Genomic DNA, 21,549 nt, shown 5'->3' with positions numbered 1-21,549 from the left:
TGATTGTGTGGGTCTGGGTGGAGTACTGTCTCGGAGGGTCGGTGCAGACTCGATCGGCTGAATTACCTCCTTCTGCATTGTAGGAATTCAATGATTTCATGATTATGTGAAGTCAAATTTCATGTTCTATCCTAGCCTTTCGAGGCTTTCTCAAAATGAGGGTCTGGTAAACATGAGCCCTTATCAAATTCCCCTCACTGGAACTGCAAGGTTTTGCCGGCTTCTCAATACTCCTCAATCTGTTTGGGCATGTTTGGATGATGTCTCCCATGTGGCATCAATCGGGGTTTATGTCCATCAATTAAACTCTGGACCCCTGATCCCACACCAAAGTTGACCGCCCCACGTGGGAGGCTATACATTGTCCAGACTTGTAATTTGAGGGTCAATGAATGGGAAGAGAAAGAACTTCGGACTAACAAAAGGCAACTTTTTAGTTTTGGACTCTAACTTGAAAAGAGTGGGGGGGGGGGAAGAGAGAGAGATTTAGACCAAATTGCAGCTGTGAATGGGCAGTGTGAAAAACAAGGTCCTGGGGAAATAGTTAATTATATCGCCACTGATTACTATTGATTCATTATTTGACTTAATAAAAGCACAATCACACTGAGATTTAAATCAATGTCTACAAAGTAAGATTCAATAAAGGTTCACTTAAAAATCAAAAATGAAGCAAAAATAAAATTAGTGATTACTGGCTGTCGGCCCATGCTGTGCTCTAACCATTTTAACAAGTGCAGCTTTTTTTTTTGCGTTTGAAGGACTGCCGATACAGGTGTTCCAGGACCAAGCGGATGTTTTTCGCTTTCTCACTTGGGGACGGTCCACGCCTCCTCTGAGAATCTTGGCCCCCACCTCCTTCCCGAATGATCCCTACTCAAGTAAAATCGTGCGGAGGGTTGAAACTGCTCCCCCCCCACCCCCCCCCCCCCCCTCCCCACAATAGAGCTGGGAGGGGCAGGGGGTCACTCCAAAAATCCAAGCCTTTCTGTTCAAGCCTCTGGAGTGGGATTTAGAACCTTCTGACTCTAAATGATCGACCAGCTGAGCCAGTGTTGCCATAGTTTAAGGGAGCAGTAAACCGACAACAAAATGGAGGGTTCTAAGCTGAGCAATTGTTGGCTTAACAAATGTGCGTCTGTCTTTCTGTATCCACAGAGCAATAACAAGCACATTATCTTTTCATCTTTAGTATGCAGTATTTTGTATTAATTTACATGCCGAAGTGAGGAACAATCAACAGAGAATAACTCACTGTCTGCCTTAATGCTCATTATCGACCGAGGCCAATGATTTCAATATGAATGTGGTTAGCGTTTGAGCTGAGAGTTGGGATCTAACTGGAAGTGTTTATAAATTTGCATTCTGATTTTTTTTAAAAAGGGTGTTGGACAAAATTAGTTGAAATGCAGCCTTTTCAGCTCTGGGGATTTGATTGCAGAGCAGTTTCCAAATGGGACATAAAAGATCCTCTGGCCCATTTGCTCACAACCAATCTCAATCTCACTGTATTTCCCATTACAGCGTCTCACTGCTGAGAGATTTGTCTGCGTGCCACACCCATCAAACAGGCAAAAAAACGGGCATCTAATTGTCCAAAATGGTGGACGGCATGTCCAGACTTCCACTCTGCATTTTGATGTGGACTGTTTGCCACCTGGCAATGGCTCTGATTGTGAGCATCCATACTATGTCTGAATCGATGATTGGCCCCTTTGCATAGGCACCTAACGGGGACTAACACACATTCAAGGCCTCCTTTGCATCTGACTGCAGGATGCGCCCTGGTGATTGGCCTTCAAAGCGGCAACCCTCAAGGCTATCACAGGAAGGACAGTTTTTTTCAGATTTTTGTTACCTTATTGTGGAGCCTGGGAGGGGCAGAAGTGTCTCCTCTTGGTACTAGATTAGATTTGAGACTCTCTGACAGCCTCTGCTCAAGCCACCATTAGCTGCAACCCCTGCCCCTGACTCTGGTAACACCCTCAGCCGTTGTATGGTTGGGTGATCTCGGTTCTTCCGGAGATCGTTGAGCTGCCCTCTGGGGGTCTGAGCTGAACCAAGACATCCAACAGGGGGCAAGTGTGACCCTGGCACAGGGTCGGAGAATCCCGGCCAGTGTCTCTCTTTTGAGGCCAAACTGCAACTGACAAGATTCAGAAGTGTATAATTAAAGGGGTTCGGACAGCTCAGGTTTTGGTCATGTGACAGATAACACTTGGGTGATTCGCACCAGATTGGAGACTAGGTGTGCAAACAGCTACCTTTGTTCATAGCTGCCTGGGGCAGACATCCCGTCTGCAAAACCATTATGTTGGCTTGGCTGGACTGTGATTCAAGGAGATGTTGCATTCCACGAGGTGTTCGACTTTTTTCACTTTCAAACTACTCAGAAACTTGCGCATGCGCGGGCCGGGATGCCCCTCAGCCGCCCCGCGAAGTGATACAGCGGGGCGGCGGAGGGACAAAGAGTGCGCAGGCATCGGGCCCGCTGCCCGCGATCGTGCCCACCGATCGCGGGCCCATGGCACCCTTGGCACGGCCGTGGTACTGCCGTGCCAATCGGTGCCATGGTTTTAAAGATCGAGAATTTACAGCCGTTTTTACGAACGGCCAGACCAGGTGTGTTTGCCATTCGTAAAAACAGCCGTAAAGGGCTGGGAACTCGGCCCATCGAACAGCTGAGAATCGCTGCCGGCCATAAAAAAACGGCGGCAGCGATTCGTGGGGGGGGGGGGGGGCCGGAGAATAGCGGGAGGGCGTCGGAACAGCGTGGCCGTAAAATTTTACGAGCCACGCTATTCTCCGCACCGTCGGGAGTGCGGAGAATCGCGCCCATTGTTTTTGCAAATTCACCACTCTTCTTAGAATTCCCCCTATACCAAAAAGGGCCAATATTCTAAATGGTGAACAGGGATTCTCACTCCCTGACTCCGATGCAGGCTTCGGTGGGTGCTATTCAGGTCAAACTATCTTTTCAAGTTATCCCCCGGTATAGCCCATACCTTCACCGAAGAATTTTACCTACCTACCCCTTAATAGCATCGATGTCCTGGGTCCTGCGTTATTAAGGAAGTGAAGTAAGCTAATAACCACTTTTTCAGGTTAAGTTATTTTATTATTATACTTTTTTTTTAAGTTGCAAACACTTTCTTTACAAAAAGATTAGTGATTCTGGATGCTGTCTGGTTGGTTGTAGGGACCTTCAGACCCACCTTAACATTTTAACTTTAAATCCTAGCCTTTTTTAGATCTATTACAGTTTACACTCTGCTGCTTGCCTTGCCTTTCCCATGACCGAGTTTTCTCTCTCTCTCTCTCTCTCTTCCTCTTCTCTCCTGATGCTGGTTCTCTGTTTTCTGTCCTCCTTCCTCTGTGCTCCGTTCTGACCTCTCCAGCTGCTGCTCCCTCGCGTTCTGCTCTCCTCGTTGCTGCTGCCTCATGGGTGGGGGGAAGGAGGAGCCCGCACTTGATACTTTTTTGGCGGGAAAGATCGGGACCTCCGATAGGGGATGGGCTACGGGGCTTAAAGGGGCATGGTGGGGGAGGGCCTGAGCGCTGGTAGTTTGACAGATCATCTTGTAGATCTGATCAATTTTCGCAGACTCCACACAGACTGTCACCCAAGGCCGGAATTGAACCCGGCACCCTGGAGTTGAGGCAGCAGTGCTAAGCACTGTGCTACTGTGCAGGTAAAAATAAAACACACACACATTGCGCCTGTTTCAGCTAAACCAAATAGATGACAGGCATTTGCTCAGGGCACTTCCTTGTCCGATCAGAGTCAAGTTGTCGTAATTAAATTTCAAACACTGCTTGACAGTTAACTGTTACTCACCGTCAGCTGGTGGATTCTCCAAGGCAATGCATCCACCAATCAGAGTCCACTTGCCACCAATAACCACTCTCTTCTCATACAATCATAAATTTGTTGTTTGCCCTGACATTGTATTCTTGTGATTGGTCTGATTTCTTGTGATTGGTCTGATTTTTCCTTCTTTGAAAAATACTGAAGTTCATTTTCCAGCTTGCAGCCATTATGGTTCTTGAGGCAAACATGACCAACTTATCAGTAAGATTCTACAAACTAAATAACGAGGAGTCACGTGGTTGGGAAGAATGTTGAGCTGGTTCCCGCAGACACATTGGGCGGAATTCTCCGCAAGGCCCGACGCCGTCGTGAAACCCGGAGAGGTTCATGACGTTATTGGAGGCCGCACCTGGCCCCCTATTCTTCCCCCCCCCCCCCCCCGGGGGCTAGGAGGGCCCTACCGTAAATCTTGGCCGCCGGGCCTTGTCGCTAATGACGTCAGCCGCGCATGCGAAGGTTTGCCGGTGCCAACCCGCAATCGCGGGCCAGTCCCCTCCCGAGCACGGTCGTGGTGCTCACTCCCCTCTCTGCCCCCCACAAGCCACAAACCAGGTATTGGCACCATGTTCACGCTGGCAGCGACCAGGTGTGGTTGCCGCCGGCGTGAACCGGTCGGGAACGGCAGGCCGCTCGGCATATCCGGGTTGGAGAATCGCGGGCTGCCGTGAAAAACGGCGGCCCGCGGTTCTCCGAGCGGCGTGTCCCAAAACGCGACACGCCATTTTTGGGGGGGGGGGTGAGAGAATTACGGGGGGGTGCCAGAGCTGCCCTCCAGCGATTCTCCCACCCAGCGTGGGAGCGGAGAATCGCGCCTGACGTCTTTTGTAGTTACCTAAGCAAACAAGCAGGACTTCAGTTTGACCTATCTCTTGAAAGAAAGGATCGGCAATAATTTCCCTCTATTGCTCAGGAAGGCCACCTTACATCCAGTACTCTTGTCCTAACATCGAAACATGTGGTCACAATATTTTTACTCAAAGTCTCATAATGTTACCGCAGAGGCAAAATAGCATTCAATACAAGAGAATTCTCCTGTGTGTTGGACTGTCTTGATGTCTCAGACAGCAACTGTTTGAGTGTCAGCTTGGTTCGGTCTGTCACTGGCTCAGGTTTGTGTAAGAAGGTTCAAGATCCAGGCTGCTCTTCAGAATCTGAGGCAGTAACCTGACATGCTGCTCTTGGGAATTATCGAAAGATAAGCAAGTTCACTGTAGATCAACGTGTGCTAAAGTGTAGTCACAGTTGAAATGGAGGTAACGTGTTCACCAAATACCCATGTAGCATAATCCATGAATGAGTAATGTGATAATGACCACATCACCTGCTTCAGTGATGTCGAATGAGGGACAACAATTGACCAGGACACCAGGAGAAACTCCCCTGCTTTCCTTCGCCTTACTGGTGTGTGATCTGTCATGGCTGCCGAAAAGAGAAGATGGGGCCTTGGCTTAACTTTGGTCCCTTCCAAAAGCAATCAGGCGTAACTTTGAGCCCGGGTTACGCACGCGAAAGCCGGGTAACGAGATTCTCGCCGATGAGATCTCGATTCCTGATTTTCCACAGCCCTCGCCCATGATGTAACCAAGGTCTCACCCAGGAAGGTGGAGCACTTAATTTTAATCAGTTAGCGTATCATTAGAGAGCCGACCTGCTGTCCCTTGAATATACACACTGTGCTGGGGGAACATCACGCCCGGGCAGTTTACAACAACTGTACAAAAACATGACCCTGCTGACCTCACCTCCAAAGGATATTGGAGGTAAACACGTTGCTTAGCACTAAACACCAGGGAGACCAATGGAGAGGGGGTACCCGAGATGACATGGGTGAACTAGCTCAGTCATTCTTGAGGGCAGGGATGGAGGATGGGGGCGTTTCAAGTCCCATATATTGGGTGGATGTGTGGGGGGGGGGGGGGGGGGGTTTGCTGCTCAAAGGTCTTTGTGGGTCTGTTATTGCAGATCTCTTGGTTTCCAATAGATCTGGGGGCGCAATTCCACGCAAATGCAGAGAGTCGTAAAGGCTGCCGTGAAACCGGCCGTGTTTCAAGGCAGCCTCCGCGCCCCCTCCCGGGACCAGATTCACCCCCCCCCGGTCGGGACTCACGGCGGCTGACGTGCACGATGACGTCAGCCGCGCATGCGCGGGTTGGACGGCTCCAACCCGCGCATGCGCGGATGACGTCATCACGCATACCTCCCACGGTCCAGGGATGTGCGGGTTAGGTGGATTGGCCATGCTAAATTGCCCGTAGTGTAAAACGTAAGGTTAAGGGGGGGGTTGTTGGGTTACGGGTATAGGGTGGATACGTGGGTTTGAGTAGGGTGATCATTGCTCGGCACAACATTGAGGGCCGAAGGGCCTGTTCTGTGCTGTACTGTTCTATGTTCTATATGCGTGAAACCCGCGCATGCGCGGGCCGGTATGCCCCTCAGCCACCCCGCGGACTGATCCAGCGGGGCGGCGGAGGAACAAAGAGTGCGCGGGGTTCGTACCCGCTGCCCGCGATTGGTGGGCACCGATCGCGGGCCCATGGCACCCTTGGCACGGCCATGGTGCGGCCGTGCCAATCGGTGCCATGGTTCCCCAGAACGGCACTTTGCGGCCGTTTTTATGGACTGTGATAGCAGGTGTGTTGGAGTTCGTTAAAACGGCCGTAAAGGCCTGGGAACTCGGCCTATCGGCCTGGGGAGAATCGCTGCTCGCCGTAAAAAAACGGCGAGCAGCGATTCGCGTGGGGGGGGGGGGGGGGAATAGCGGGATGTCGGGCAGGCCCTCCCGCTATTCTCCGACCCGTCGTGGGGGCGGAGAATCGCGCCCTTTGTGTGAACTTTGTGCATCTCGAGTCACTCTTGCTGTAGTTTAAACAATGTTTCCTCTGAGGGTTTGCCTTTCTGGAGTAGCAGCTGGAAGGGGGTGGGAAGGGGAAAACCACCAGAGTCAGCACAGGGGGTGACGGGGAGGTCCCGCGGCGGGGTTCAGTGACACTCCAGTTGATGGGCAACATGACCCTGACACAGGATACAATGAGGCCAGTCGCATTTCTCCCAACCCTTAGGCTGCAGGAGATAGCTGTAGGGTATGGGCAGGGTGGATGGACACTGCCGGTGATCCAGGAGGCCAGGCCATTAGGGGTGTTGTCATGGATGGCTGGGTGGACAGGATGAAAGGCTTGTATGATCCACAACCCATGAGAGCTGGGGGGAATGCAGGTTAAAGTTAATGGGGTCATGTTGAGAGTAATCTGGAGGCTTGAAATAAATCAGGAGGAGATACAGCCAAGCACAGGCATGCTGGAGGAGAAAGGTACACCTCCAGATGACTGAGATCCAGTGCTAGAGACAACTGCATCTGCCCCGAGGGATGGTGGACCACCTGTGCCAGGTCATGCAGGAGCTGGTGCCACATGGGCTTGGGGCGTCACCCATGGTCAATGGCCCCGAAGGTAACAGATAGCTGAACTTCTATGCCAGTGGTTCATTTCAGGGCCGCATGGGGTCCTCTGTGGCATCTCCCAGTCCATTGCACATCTGTGAATAACGGAGGTGACGGATGTGCTATCTGCAAGGGCTCCTAATTACATAAACTTTGACTGGGACCAAGATAGCCAGGGCTATGGGCTTTGCCAGCATGGCTCGTCTGTCTCAAGTGCAGGGTCTGATTGACTGCACGCACATCCAATGTGCAGATTGTCTGTAATAATGTGAAGCACATCATACAAGCGTGTGCCTGTTTTCCAGGGAGCATCCACAATAGCTACATTCTAGGCTACTCTCAGATCCTGCCCATTTCAAAACTCCCTCCCCATGGACCCCATCATAAACTCTCCCTCCCTCCAAAATGTAGCTTGGCCCCCACACACACTCACTCCGTTCAAGTCTGCAACCCTGGTTAACCCCCTCACAAACTCTCCTCTCCCCACGTCCTCAATGGAAAGGCAGGCCACCTTGGAGTAACAGCACTATTCCCCGATATTCACGACTCTGCCTCTGTGGCTCCAGCAGCTGGGACGACTGAACCCAGGAGCACGGCATCTGAACGGGGCTCACCAGATTGCCGGGCTCTGGCACCTCTCCGAGTGCTGGATCCTGCAGTGGATCATCAGCTCTGAGGTGCTCACCTGTAAGTGACCCAGAAGCCTGCCTACTGGTTGCTCCCACCGGGGTGTGAGTCTTTACGCTGGTGAAAGATGTGGGTGGCAGCTGTGAATCCTCTTTGAAGTTATTCTCCGAGATATTTCTCTCGTAGCTGCTCGGGTCCATCATGTCCAGAGGTCAAGTGGATGGTCCGGGCTGCTCAACTGATTGGTCTGCAAGGGAAGTGAGATGGTATCAGTGCATAACAGGGGCAGATAGCTGACGTGAGGATGGCACCATGGCTGGACGTGTTGCTGGTTCTCATTTTTGTCTCTTGTGCCCACCTTGCCCTCAGCACAGGTGTGGTCCTGCTCCTCCCCAGCCAGAACAAGGACTCTTTCCTCAAACCGAGTGGTGGTCTTCAGCTCAGGCTTCATTCCGACTGGCTGTACCCACTCACATCGATTGTGCTTAAGCATGCCCTGCTACAAGACAGATGGGGAGAGTCCAGGCAGGACCCGTGCCAGGTCAGATGGTACTGATGGCTGGCACGGGTGGTGGGTGAGTGGGAGCAAGGATGTGAAGAGGATAGGATCCCGAGGGGTTGATAAGTGCGGGGGGGAGGGGGGGGGGGGGGGGGGGGGAGAGAGGAACAGAGCACGTGTTGGAACCCGGTGAAGTGGTTGGGAGTGAGATCACCCTGGACATGTGATGGGTATCTTAATGGGTGCGGGTGGGCACATGAGAATGGTGACTTACCGTGGTTGCACGAAGAAGGTCACTCATCTCAAGTGGAAGCCGGAGTTCAGTGAGACAAGGTGGACCACGGTCTAGGAATCATCTGGGGAATTTTGAGAAGACATCCACAGACGTTCATGTGAGTTCAGAGAGAAGTGTGTCTTACCACAGGCACTTTGGGTGGGATTCTCCCACCCCCCGCCAGGTCAGAGAATGGCCGGGGGGCGGTGTGAATCCTGCCCCCGCCGGCCGGCGAATTCTCCGGCACCGTAAATTCAGCGGGGGTGGGAATCGCGCCGCACCGGTCGGAGCCCCCCCCCGGCGATTCTCCAGCCTGTGATGGGCCGAAGTCCCATTCCTGTAATGCCGGACCTGCCGGCGTGAATTAAACCACCTCCCTTACCGGCGGCCGGTGGAGTCCCTTCGGCTCCGGCTGGTGTGGCGCCAATGCCCTTCCACACTGGCCGGTGGGGTGCAAACCACTCCAGCGGGGTGGCCCGAGGCCGTAGTGGTTCACGCCACTGCATCCCGCCGGGATCCCCGCCCCTTCGGGTAGGGGAGAATCCCACCCCTAGTGTGTTTAAAAGGGACTTTGTGTGTCAATGGAACCATTATAGCTTGAGATGTATTTTGTAGCCCGTGTTCATCGTAATTTTTGTGTATTGGTTAAGCCAAGAGAGGAGTAAAGGAATGTTGTATAATAATCCAACTTTTCATGTTCAATAAATGTTAAAACTATGACTCTTTTCCTTCACGTTTTATTAAATAAAGTAAAAGTGATCACAGGTGTGATTCTCCGCCGGTGGGATTCCCCATTCCGAATCCTGTGCGATTCCCGCTGGTGTGGGGGTGGCCACAATGGGAAATCCCTTTGGCAGTTGGTGGGAATAGAGGGCGAGATTCTCCGGACTCACGACGGTTCGGAGAATAGCGGGCGTCGGAAATATTTACGGCGACGCTGTTCCGACGCCCTCCCGCTATTCTCCGAACCCCGCAAAATGTCGGAGTCGCCATTCCCGACAAACGCCTCCTTCCCGCCCCTGACACGACCAGAATCGCCACTGATAGCCCCCCCCCGCTATTCACCGGCCCGGATGGGCCGAAGTCCCGACGTCATGGCGCCCTGTTTGCACGTCGTGAAACACACCTGCTTTTTAAATTCGTCAACCAGTCAGCCTGGCTGACGACAGCTTGGAGGAGGTCAGGGCATCAGGTGGCCATTGGATGCAGAAAGTGACCAGGGGTTAGGCTGACCGCATGTCAGCAGCGCGACCAGGCCACCGGGACACACTGGTATCCCATGGCTGGCGGCTGCCGAGGTGTCGACTAACCTCCGTCTAACATGTCCCGTTTCTCTGCCTCCCACCACCCTTCTGTAGGTTAGCACAATGTATGGGAACAGAACGGCGATGTTCTGCGCAGTGGTTGGGGCCGCTCTACTGGATTTGGAGATGCAGCAGCATCCACACCCACAACCCGCAGTGGCTGCAGGGCCAGCTGCAGCAGCAGAGGGAAGGGCCGAGGAGTTGCCAGTCTTCGAGCAGCATGGGGGGGGGAGGAGGAGGAGGAGGAGGAGGAAGAGGAGAGAGTGAGGGTGCAGCCACGGCGCCAGAGGCGACGGCCAAAGCCGAGGGTGTACCGTGTCCGGGTCTCTTTCCTAACAATGCCGGACATCACCTGCAGGAGAAGACTCCGGCTGAGTAGGCAGACGGTGATACATATCTGCCAACTCCTGTCGCACCTCGCCCCACGTGGAACGGGGGGCGGACACGCGATCCCGGTTGCCATCAAGGTGACGGTCGCTCTGAACTTCTATGCTACCGGCTCCTTCCAGTCTCCGAGCGGGGACGTCTCCGGGATCTCCCAGTCATCGGTGCACAGGTGCATCCGGGATGTGACCGACGCCCTCTATGCCATCGCGGACCGCTACATCACCTTTCCCGAGGACCAAGCAAGTCAAGACTCACGAGCCCGTGGATTTGCCAGTGTGGCCGGGATACCGAGGGTTCAGGGGTCAATCGACTGTTCACGTCCCCATGCGCCCGCCTGCTGTGGACAAGGAAGTGTTCACAAACAGGAGGGGGACATACTCCATTAATGTCCAGGTGGTATGCGACCCCCACATGAGGTTCATGAACGTCTGTGCAAGGTTCCCAGGGAGTGTGCATGACTCCTACATACCAGCGCAGTCGTTCATCCCTGCGATGTTTGAGGGACGTCCCCCCCCCGGCTGAGGGGCTGGTTGCTAGGCGACAGGGGTTATCCGCTGACGTCTTGGCTGATGACGCCTATACGGAGGCCTCAGACCAATGCGGAAACACGATACAACGAGGCCCATGCAGCAACCAGGGGTGTGGTGGAGCGCTGCCTTGGCCTCCTGAAGATGAGATTCAGGTGCCTGGACCGCTCCGGAGGGGCCCTGCAGTACCAACCCGATAGGGTTGCTCGCATTGTTGTGGTCTGCTGTGCGCTGCACAACATCGCGATGCAGAGGGGAGATGACCTGTTGCAGGAGGAGGAGGGAGAAGCTAGTGGCAGTGGTGCCAGCACAGAGGAGGAGGAGGAGGAGGCGAGGGAGGAGGAGGAGGAGGAGGAGGCTGGCGGAGTGGCGGGCGCAGAACGCAGACACGACCCAGGTGCTGGTGATGTCCAGGAGGCGGCACGACGGACCCGGCAAGGACGGCGGGCACGCGACGCCCTGGTGGCAGCACGGTTCACGCATCGCATGTGACGTCCCCGATGAACACCAAACCACCACCTGCATCGCTAGTCATGCAGAGGGTCACCACACAACTGCCACCACCACAACCCCCCCCCCCCCCCCCCCTCAGTGTACACTGCTCCACTTCGACATGACGCTTATCACTGGGTGCAGACGGAATGGCACAACATTGATGGCTGTGTCAGCGGGTGTGATCAGTGCCATGTGGAATGATGACAGCCCGCTCTGCGAAGAGCTGTGAGCTCAGAATCGTTAGAGTCTGACCCATGGCAATAGCTGAACCATCCACCTTGGTGGCCGCAGAGTTCGTCACTGACACTCCATCACGTGCCTGCGTGGGCTAGCTGTGGGAGGGGGTAGGGGCAGGGACTGCACACCCGGCACCGAGGTTTCACCACCCGTCACCCCCAGCGACACTCGGTCACCATCACGATTCCTGTGGCTGTGGAACAATCACACGGTATTACAAGTAAGGTGGAACACTGCGTTTAATATTAACAATTATTTACAGGTGCCCTAGCCCCTACAACTAAACTGTGCCCTTCACCCGTGCCAACTTACTCAGTGTCTATCTTAGTTGCGTTACGGGCCCTACCACTACGTCTAAGTGACTCCCCAGATGATACAGCAGGAGTGGAGGAGGATTGCTGCGAATCGCCCCCCTCGACTCGTTTCTCCTTGGCTAAGCGTTTCCTGGGGCGACCAGGCCTTGATGGGCCAGGCTGCTCTGCGGGCGTCTCGGGTGACATTGTGCCACCCTGCTCTGCCTGCTGCCCACCCGATGCACCAGGAATGGGACGGGGGGAGGCCGAGAATTCCGGGACGTCCCGTGATGGAGTTAATGGGACGGGCCCCGAAACCACCACCTCCCTCGGGGAGCCCGGTGGCCCCCGGGCCTCACTTTGGGACAGAGGTGCGAGCGGGGAGGTGCCCCGTCACACCACCGACACCTGGCACTGCCAGTCCTGGAGGCCTGCAACGGTATCCACCAGGATCCGAAGGTTTGCAGAGACGGAGTCCAGGGAGTTAGACATTCCTGCCAGGGACTGTGCGATCTCAACCTGTGAGTGCACGACGCCATCCAGCACATGTGTCAGGCGGTTGATGCTCTCAGCGACTGACTGCTGCGACTGGGCCATGACCTGCTGAGACTCGGCCATGGCCCGCAGGGCGCCGGCAATGTCGTTTTGGCTCTGGCACATTGCTGCCTGTGAGAGGGCAACCCTGTCCAGGGCCGAGGACGACGCGTGCACATTAACCCCAACGTGTTGCATAACCTGACCCATTGCCTCCACCGCGGATGCCACCCGTGCGGTGTCGGACTGGCTCTCTGCCATGAGCGGCACCACTCCCTGCTCTTGGACGCGGTTCGACTCCTCTAACAGCGTCTGCTGAGCCAGGAAGGCTGCCCTCCTCCCGCCATTGTTTCCCTGGGTTTCCTGAGGCATCGGCTGTGCGGGTGGGTTGATAAACTCCAGGAACTCAGAAAACGTCTGGGAGCCAGCTGCATCCTGGGCCTGGTCTGGCCTCCGCGAGTCCGGGCCCTCTGTTGCTCCGACCTCCACCTGCTGTACCTGCTCAGCTGTGATGTGCCAACCAGACTGTGCCCCAGGAGACTCATCACTAAATAGGCCCGCCGGGGTGTGTGTCTCTGGGATGATGGATGTGGTGGGAGAAAGCAGTGCCGCAAGCCCAACGCTCTCAATGTTTAGGGCCTCCTCCAGGGTGTGGGGCTGCTCAGCGACAGGAGGGTTGTCCCTGGCCATTTCTGGTGGTGGTGGTGGACTTCGAACCCTCTGTGCATCCTGGTCCGCAGATTGGGTTGGGGCGGATAGGGCTGCCCGCTGATCGGGCACCCTCTGTTGTGAGGCCCCGGGTGAGGTGGCGGCAGATTCCTGTCTCCGTCTGGAGGCAGACGGCCCTGGTCGTTCGGCATCACGTCCTAGGGAAGAGAATTAGACGGGTTATTTCGATTTGCTCGGCAGGCCGCTGGACGGTTCCAGTGGGCAGGGTGTGAAGGGACAGAGGATGGGGGAGGTGTCCCAGTGGGCAGGGTGTGTGAAGGGACAGAGGATGGGGGAGGTATCCCAGTGGGCAGGGTGTGTGAAGGGACAGAGGATGGGGGAGGGGTGAGTGTTTGTCAGGGAGGGTTGTCTCACTTGCTGCAGTTCCGCCAACCTTGCATTGCGCGATATCGCGGGTGGCAGACCCCCCAACAAGGTCCAGGGCCCTCTGTTCAAAGGTGCTGAGGGGGTGCAGGTTGGGCGAAACCCCTCCAGTCTTGTGCCGCTCACGGTGGTTATGAGTGGCCTTGGCCTGTTGTGGGAGGGAACATAGGTAGATCAATACAAAACGGTAGGTATCAGCAGTCCGTTCAGATACTGGCACAGTTTGGGGGGGCAAGTTGTCATAAGACGATTGCATCTCTCCTCGGGGCCAGAGCGCTGGGTCTGTGACAATTTTGTGAACCACCCTCAAATAGCTCTGCCCCAATCCCTCTTTCCCCCCCCCCCCCCTCCCGTGCCGGGGTGGGGGTGCTTAAGTTAAGGGGGAGGGATGGTTGTGACTAGGGGGCACCCTCATGGCACTTACCCTGGCAGACCTGGTGAGGTCGTGTAGCTTCTTCCTACATTGCTCTGCTGAGCGAGGGGTCTGCCCCACAGCACTGACGGCAGCAGCCACCTCACGCCAGGCCTGGCGTACCGCGCTGGCAGGTTGGCGATGCCCTCTCCGCGGGCGGATGATGCCCCTCCTCTGCTCCACGGCATCGAGCAGCGCCTCGACATCAGCATCTACAAAGCGAGGAGCAGCTCTCCTCGGCTCCGACATCCTGCCCGACAGATTCTGTGGTCGCCCGCGCCTTTTTACGGCGTCGGGCGGCGTCACGTGGGCGTGATCGTGTCGTCGTCGCGTTCCGTCGTCATCACGCACGTAATTGACGCGGCCGCGCTACTAGCCCATTTCCAGGAAGTGAATCCGTCGGGAAATGAAGCCTTCGTGACCGTCGTAAAACGCTCCCGTTTTTTACGACGGTTTTACGACTTTCCGCGGGTGCGGAGAATTTCGCCCAGAGATTCTGACTGACAGCCAAGGAACGCACGGCTGGCCAACCGGAGAATCCCACCCACGGTCTTTGGAGCCAAGGATTCCATTCTGGGATCTTCTCGTCCAGTTATAACATCAACTGGAATCATAACATTTGCAGTGATAGGGTTGGGTGGCGACTTTGGTGGGGCACCAACACGAGGCATGGGCCAGTTGGGCTTAAATGGCCTGTTTCTGTCCTGCGCATTCTGTGTGATTCTATGTAATCTTTGTTTTGACCTTCTCCAGTCCATCATCCTGAGTCATTTCAGGAAGTCACTGAACAGAAACCATTGATTTGAGCCAATATTGTTCCTCTCTGCCCTGACCTACCATCTGATTCGCAGGAAGCTTTGATTGCTATGGCTTTGTGTGTTTGCAGTTCAGCAGCCGTTTCCATTCTAGACTGATGGTGCTTCTTGAATATTTATAGCTTTGGACTGCGTCCAACAATGAATATCCATGTTCTGGATTGCAAGGTACGGCTGTTAACAGGGTAAGCGTCACTCTCCCTGTCAGTCAACACTATTTTTTATGTTCGAGTCAGTTCAGTTGCCTTGTATCCCTCGATTTTTATTCTCTCCATCTCTCTACTCAAAGATCTGCTTCATGCATTAGCTATGGCTTTTGAATACCAAGGAACTCTTATAAGACGTGTGCCCTAGAGCCTGTTCTGCCAGTTAATGTGATCTCAACAGAGCTGATAATCCTCAACCCCAATCTGAACACGGAATGAATTTTCAAACTCTCTCCCCAGAACAGTTGAGGCCAATTCAAACTATATCAACTTCTTAACAGTTGTTAACCTGTGACCTCTTAAGTTAAAGGCCACAGAGACTTGAGCACAAACGATTAGGCCGACACACCAATAGTCAGCACTGAGGGAGTGCTGCACGATTGGTGGCATGGTTTTTCTGAAGGGATGTTAATCTGAGGTCTTGTCTTCCTGCTCAGGTGGAAATCAAAGATCCCATTGCCACTATGGGGAGACGGAGGTGTAGTTGTATTGTCATTGGACTGGTAATCCAGAGACCAGCAATTATCGGCCAGTGAATCAAACATCAGTGGTCGGGTATTTTATTGGAAAAAATTCTGAGGGACAGAATTAACCTGCTCTTGAAGAGACAACATTAAATCAAGGACAGTCAACATGGCTTTGTCAGGGAAGATTACGTGTAAGAAATTTGAATGAAGGTTTCGAGGACGTGACCATGTCTGTAGATGAGGGCAGTGCAGTTGATGTCGTCGACCCGGACTTTAGTAAGACTTCTGACAAGGTCCTACATGGGAGGAGTCTGATCAAGATGTTAAGAACCAATGGGATCCCGGCTAATTTGGCAAATTGCATCCAAAATTGGCTTAGTAGTAGGAGGCAGAGAATAATGGTTGAAGGTTGTTTTTGTGACTGGGAGCCTGTGTTCAGTGGCGTACTGCAGGGATCGGGGCTGGGTTCCATTCTGTTTGCAATGTACATTAATGATGTGGGGGTGCGATCAGTACATTTGCAGATGACAGGTAAATTGGTGGTGTGGTAAATAACGAGGAGGAAAGCCTTAGATTATAGGAGGATGTATACTGTCTGGTCAGATGGGCAAAGCAATTACAAATGGAATTTTACTGTGGAAAGTGAGAGGTGATGCATTTTGGGAGTATTAACAAGGCAAAAGAATATGCAGTGAATGGTAGGTCATTAGGAATTACAGAAAACCAGAAAGACCTTGGGTGAATGTCAGAAGAACCCAGAAGAAAGCAGCAGGACAGGTAGATAAGATGGGTAAGAAGGCATATCAGACACTTGCCTTTATTAGCCGAGGCATACAATATAAGAGCAGGGAGGTTAAGATGGAGTGGTATAAAACGCTCGTTGGGCCACAGTACTGATGCTGTTCTGGTTACCGCACTATAGGAAGGATGTGACTCCTGGCCAACCACACCCACATGTCCTGGTTGTGTCCCAAACGTGTTGGGTATTGGACCGCCTTCTTTAAGGCCATCGCCAAGATTGTGGGGGTGAAGGTGGAGCCATGCCCACTAGTGGTGGTCTTTGGGATAGCAGAACAGCCAGAACTCTTCACAGGGAGAGGGCCTTTGCCTCCCTGATCGCCCGCCAGATACTCCTGCTCGGCTGGAAATCAGCAACGCCACCCAAGGCCGGGTACTGGCTGTCTGACTCAGCGGAATTCCTTAAATTGGAAAGGATGAAATTCTCCACTCAGGGATCACAGGAAGGCTTTTGTCGCATATGGAAACAACTCACCAGCCTGTTCCAAGATCTGCTGGTAACCAGCAACCAATAAGGGGATGGGTGAGGGAAAACTACAAGCAAAACGGACAATAGAACAAGAAAAAGGGTTGGGGTTGCAGGAGGACAGGGAGAGGGGAGGGAGAGGAGGGGAGGGAGTAGGGATGGGCAGGAAAAGGAGAGGGAGGAAAATAACAATCAGGATATGGAGTGAGAAAAGCCAGAGGGAAGAAACGACAATGAGAACCACATTTGCGACCTTGCCAAAAGTACTCCCAAACAGCGCCAAGCCTGGTATGTTTTATTACCAGGAAACAATAAGCATAAAATAGGAATGACACGCATGCAAGGACGGGAAACCCAGAACCATGGAGCCGGGTTGATATCTGGACATACACTGCCTTCATGTACATACTGGGACGGGCTCCTATAACCGTGTCATTGCTACACGCTTTTAGTTTTCTTTCTTTTCGTTTTGTGCATATATTATATATATATCATATATATAATCCTGAAAACATCTCCAATACATAGAACATACAGTGCAGTAGGAGGGTATTCGGCCCATCGAGTTTGCACCGACCCACTTAAGCCCTCACTTCCACCGTATCCCCATAACCCAATACTGGATACTAAGAGCAATTTAGCATGTCCAAACCACCTAACCTGCACGTCTTTGGACTGTGGGAGGAAACCGGAGCACCCGGTGGAAACCCACGCAGACACTGGGGGAACGTGCAGACTCCGCACAGACAGTGACCCAGCGGGGAATCGAACCTGTGACCCTGGCGCTGTGAAGCTTCAATGCTATTCACTGTGCTACCGTGCTGTCCATGTTACTGTTTAGTGTTCATCTATGATGTTACTACTATAAATGCAAAAAATTCTAACAAAAAATAGATAGCTGTTTGGTGTCTGGCACAGACACAATGGGTTGATGGGTTTCTTACTGTGCTGTAAAATTCTATTCCTCTGTGATTAACCTGGGTAAGGCTCCGGGGACCCAAGTTCAAAACCCACCAGGGCAGATGGTGAAATTTAAATTCAATAAAAATCTGGAATTAAAAATCTGATAATGTTGACCATGAAACCATGTTAGCTACGACCCTCAGCAACTTCTACAGATGCAGCATAGAAAGCATTCTTTCTGGTTGTATCACAGCTTGGTATGGAGCCTGCTCTGCCCAAGACCGCAGGAAACTACAAAAGGTTGTGAATGTAGCCCAATCCATCACGCAAACCAACCTCCCATCCATTGACTCCATCTATAATTCACACTGCCTCAGAAAGGCAGCCAGCATAATTAAGGACCCCACGCACCCCGGACATACTCTCGTCCATCTACTTCCATCAGGAAAAAATATACCAAAGTTTGAGGTCACGTACCAACCGACTCAAGAACAGCTTCTTCCCTACTGCCATCAGACTTTTGAATGGACCTACCTCGTATTAAGTTGATCTTTTTCAACACCTTTCTATAACTGTAACATTATGTTCTGCAGTCTCTCCTTCCTTCCCTATGCACGGTATGTATTGTTTGTACAGCATGCAAGAAACAATACTTTTCACTGCATACTAATACATGTGACAATAATAAATCAAATCAAATCAAATTTTGGATGGTCGTAAAAACTAATCTGGTTCATTGATGTTCTTTGAGGAAGAAAATCTGCCGTCCTTACATACGTGTGACTCTAGACATCACTTAGAAAGAAGCTTGCATATAGCACTGGGATTGCTGCGCTGAGGACCCGGGTTCGAATCCCAGCCCTGGGTCACTGTCCGTGTGGAGTTTGCACATTCTCCAATGTCTGCGTGGGTTTCACCCCCACAACCCAAAGATGGGCAGGTTAGGTGGATTAGCCAGGCTAAATTGCCCCTTAATTGGGAAAAAAAAGAAAAAGTTTGCTTGATTGGCATCCCATCCACCACGTCAACATTCTCTCGAGCCGCCACCGATGCGCAGTTGCAGCAGTGTGCATACAGAAACAGCAGGAGGAGGCCATTCATCCCTTATAGCCTGCTCCGCCTTTCATTATGATCATGGCTGATCATCAAGTTCAAAACCTTGGCCCTGCCTTCCCCCATATCCCTTGATCCCTTTGGCTCCAAGAACTATATCGAATTCCGTCTTGAAATTACACAACATTTTGGCCTCAATTACTTTCTCTGGTAGCGAGTTCCACGGTTTCACCACTCTCTGGGTGAAGAAATTTCTCCTCACCTCAGTCCTAAAAGGTTTACCCCTTATCCTCAAACTATGACCCCTAGTTCCGGACTTACCCACCATCGGGAACATTCTTTCTGAACCTACCGTGCTTAATCCTGTTAGAATTTTGTCAGTTTCTGTGAGATCACTTCTCACTAAACTCCAATGAGTATAATCCTAGCCGATTTAGTCTTGATTTAGGATTATATTCATCACCATTTACATGATGTATTGCCGCAACCCAATAGGGCTTCTTCAACAGCACCTTCCAAACCCATGACCTCGACCGCCGAGGGCAGATGCATGGGATCACCATCACCTGGAAGTTCTACTCCAGGTCACTGACCATCCTGACTTGGAAATATATCAGCCATTCCTTCACTGTCAGTGGGCCAAAATCCTGGAACCCTCCCTAACAGCTCGATGGGTGTCTCTACAACATATGGACTGTAGATATCCAAGAAGACTAACTCCAGCGTGGGAACAGTGGCATTTTACGCCCGAAAAAACGGCTCTAAAACGCCCCCGACCCTCGTAAAGCCTCCGTCTCTAGCTAAGGATACGGTCGGAGAATTGCAGCCTGTAGCGGCCGCGCCTTGCGACATGATGGCGGCCGCGCGATGACCCGGCCTGCCAAATAATGTCACCCTTTGGCCCGGCTCGCCACCCTCACCAGTGCGCCCAGCTCCTGCCAAAGCCCCCCCCCCCCCGCCTGCGGATCGGCTCCCCCCCACCCTGATGGTGGCGGCACTCAGTCCGCAGCCGCCACGCCGGGTTCCCGAAAACAAAAATAGCATGAGTGACCCATGCCGTCAGGAACTCGGGCCATCGCAGGTGGAGCATTGGGGGGAGGGCTTCAGGTGATGCTGTTTTGGAGGGGGGCGGAGCATCGCAAAAGTGGCGCCGCCCCAATTTCGATGCCAACGGAGATTCTCTAGCCTATCGCCGGACGCGATTTTGCCGGCAGGGTCTGGAGAATCCCGCCCAGGTTATCTGATCATTGTTGTTTGTGCGACCTTGCTGTACGCAAATTGGTTCCAACATTTCCAACAAACAGTATACGTACAGTATTGCGTCGAAACAGCTTTGCGACACCCTGAAGTCAAAAAAAGTGAGATATTAATGCAAATCTTTCTCCTTTAATTCACTGAAATGGAAACCTATGCAGTATTGGCAGATCATAGAATGAATGATGGTGACCTATTATACTCAATAAGGGCAAAAATGGATTTCCCCTGCTGCCTGCACCCTTTCATTTTTGTTTATTTAAAAGTGAAGGTCAATAACCTTGGTTAAGCACATTGCTGGGGATCAGAGGGGGGGGGGGGTGGAGTAGGTGGGTGGTACGTGACACTAGGCTACAGAAGAAACATTCGAGATACGGGGTTGTATTTTACACAAAGATGGCAACTCCATGCACTGGCTGGGACGTTGAGGGCTGGAACAATCTCTCTGACCTGGAAAACCTCACGGCAATTTTGCAAGCCGAGGCAATTAATTTTCCATGGGGGTGGCTCTTTCTTGGAGTGAGGTGTCATCTGTGGAGCACAGGGGTGACTGAACAAAAAGGAAGCCCTCCCCATGCTCACAGCCAGCTACTAGCATATACCTGCCAGCCTTGTCACATGACATCGGCACCCCTTGCCACTGGTAAGGTAACAGGGGAGAGTGGGTGGGCAATAGCCATGGCATGTCCTGCCATCCCACACAATTCTATCCTTCCAGCCTGCACCTGGCTACATGTTCATCAAGTTTGAGAAATAGATGTTGGAGGGCACATGAGATTATGAAAAGACAAACAGAATAGAAAAGAATGAGTAAGACTGGTAGTAAAGGATGACGTAAAGGCTGTCATCAGATGGGTCTTTTCTGAAAGATTAGGAAATCGAATCTGTATTGCTGAAGATTGGGAAGAACAAGGGTCAGAAGAAAATCAATGGCAGTATTTTATGGCAGAAGTGAGAGTTTGGGGTTTGGCAACTGAATGTGTCGAGTCATTCACCTCTGCTGATCTATCTGGGTCATTGAATCTCCTGTAGCACTGTGCTGCAACTGACCAAACGTGAACTCGCGGTTTAGAAGTCAGAGTAGGCTATACGTCCCCTTAGTCAATAAGACCATGGATGATTTGATTGTGGCCTCGACTCCACCCTCCTGCCTACCCCCACCCCCAAGAGCAAGGGAAATTCTCTTCATCTCTGTTCTGAATGGGATCCCCATTATTTTTAAGGTATGCTCCTAGTCGCAGCCTCTTCCACAAGGGCCAATATCCTTTCAGCCTCCATCCTGTCAAGCCCCGTCAGGACTTTTACTGGTCTCAATAAGAACACCTTGCATTTCCTTGTCACGCTCCATCCAGCCCCAACTGTTTAGTTTGGGTGGGTGGTCTCTTCCTCATATCCGTAGAGAACAGGACTTCCCTTCTGCCTTTCGCTGCTCCCTGGACTGGATCACCTCTGGCGGGGAATCAGTGTTTGGTGCGGGTGAGTTTCTCTTGGTATTTGTCGAGAGTTTAAATCTAATGCGTCCCTTTAGATTTACTGTTCAGAACTAGTGCACAGATCAATGTTTAGGGACTAGTAAGATCTCCTGTGGCTGGTGCGTAT

This window comes from Scyliorhinus canicula, chromosome 7, assembly GCF_902713615.1.
Source record: "Scyliorhinus canicula chromosome 7, sScyCan1.1, whole genome shotgun sequence".
NCBI classification, from domain to species: Eukaryota; Metazoa; Chordata; class Chondrichthyes; order Carcharhiniformes; family Scyliorhinidae; genus Scyliorhinus; species Scyliorhinus canicula.
This window is presented reverse-complemented; position numbering follows the sequence as displayed.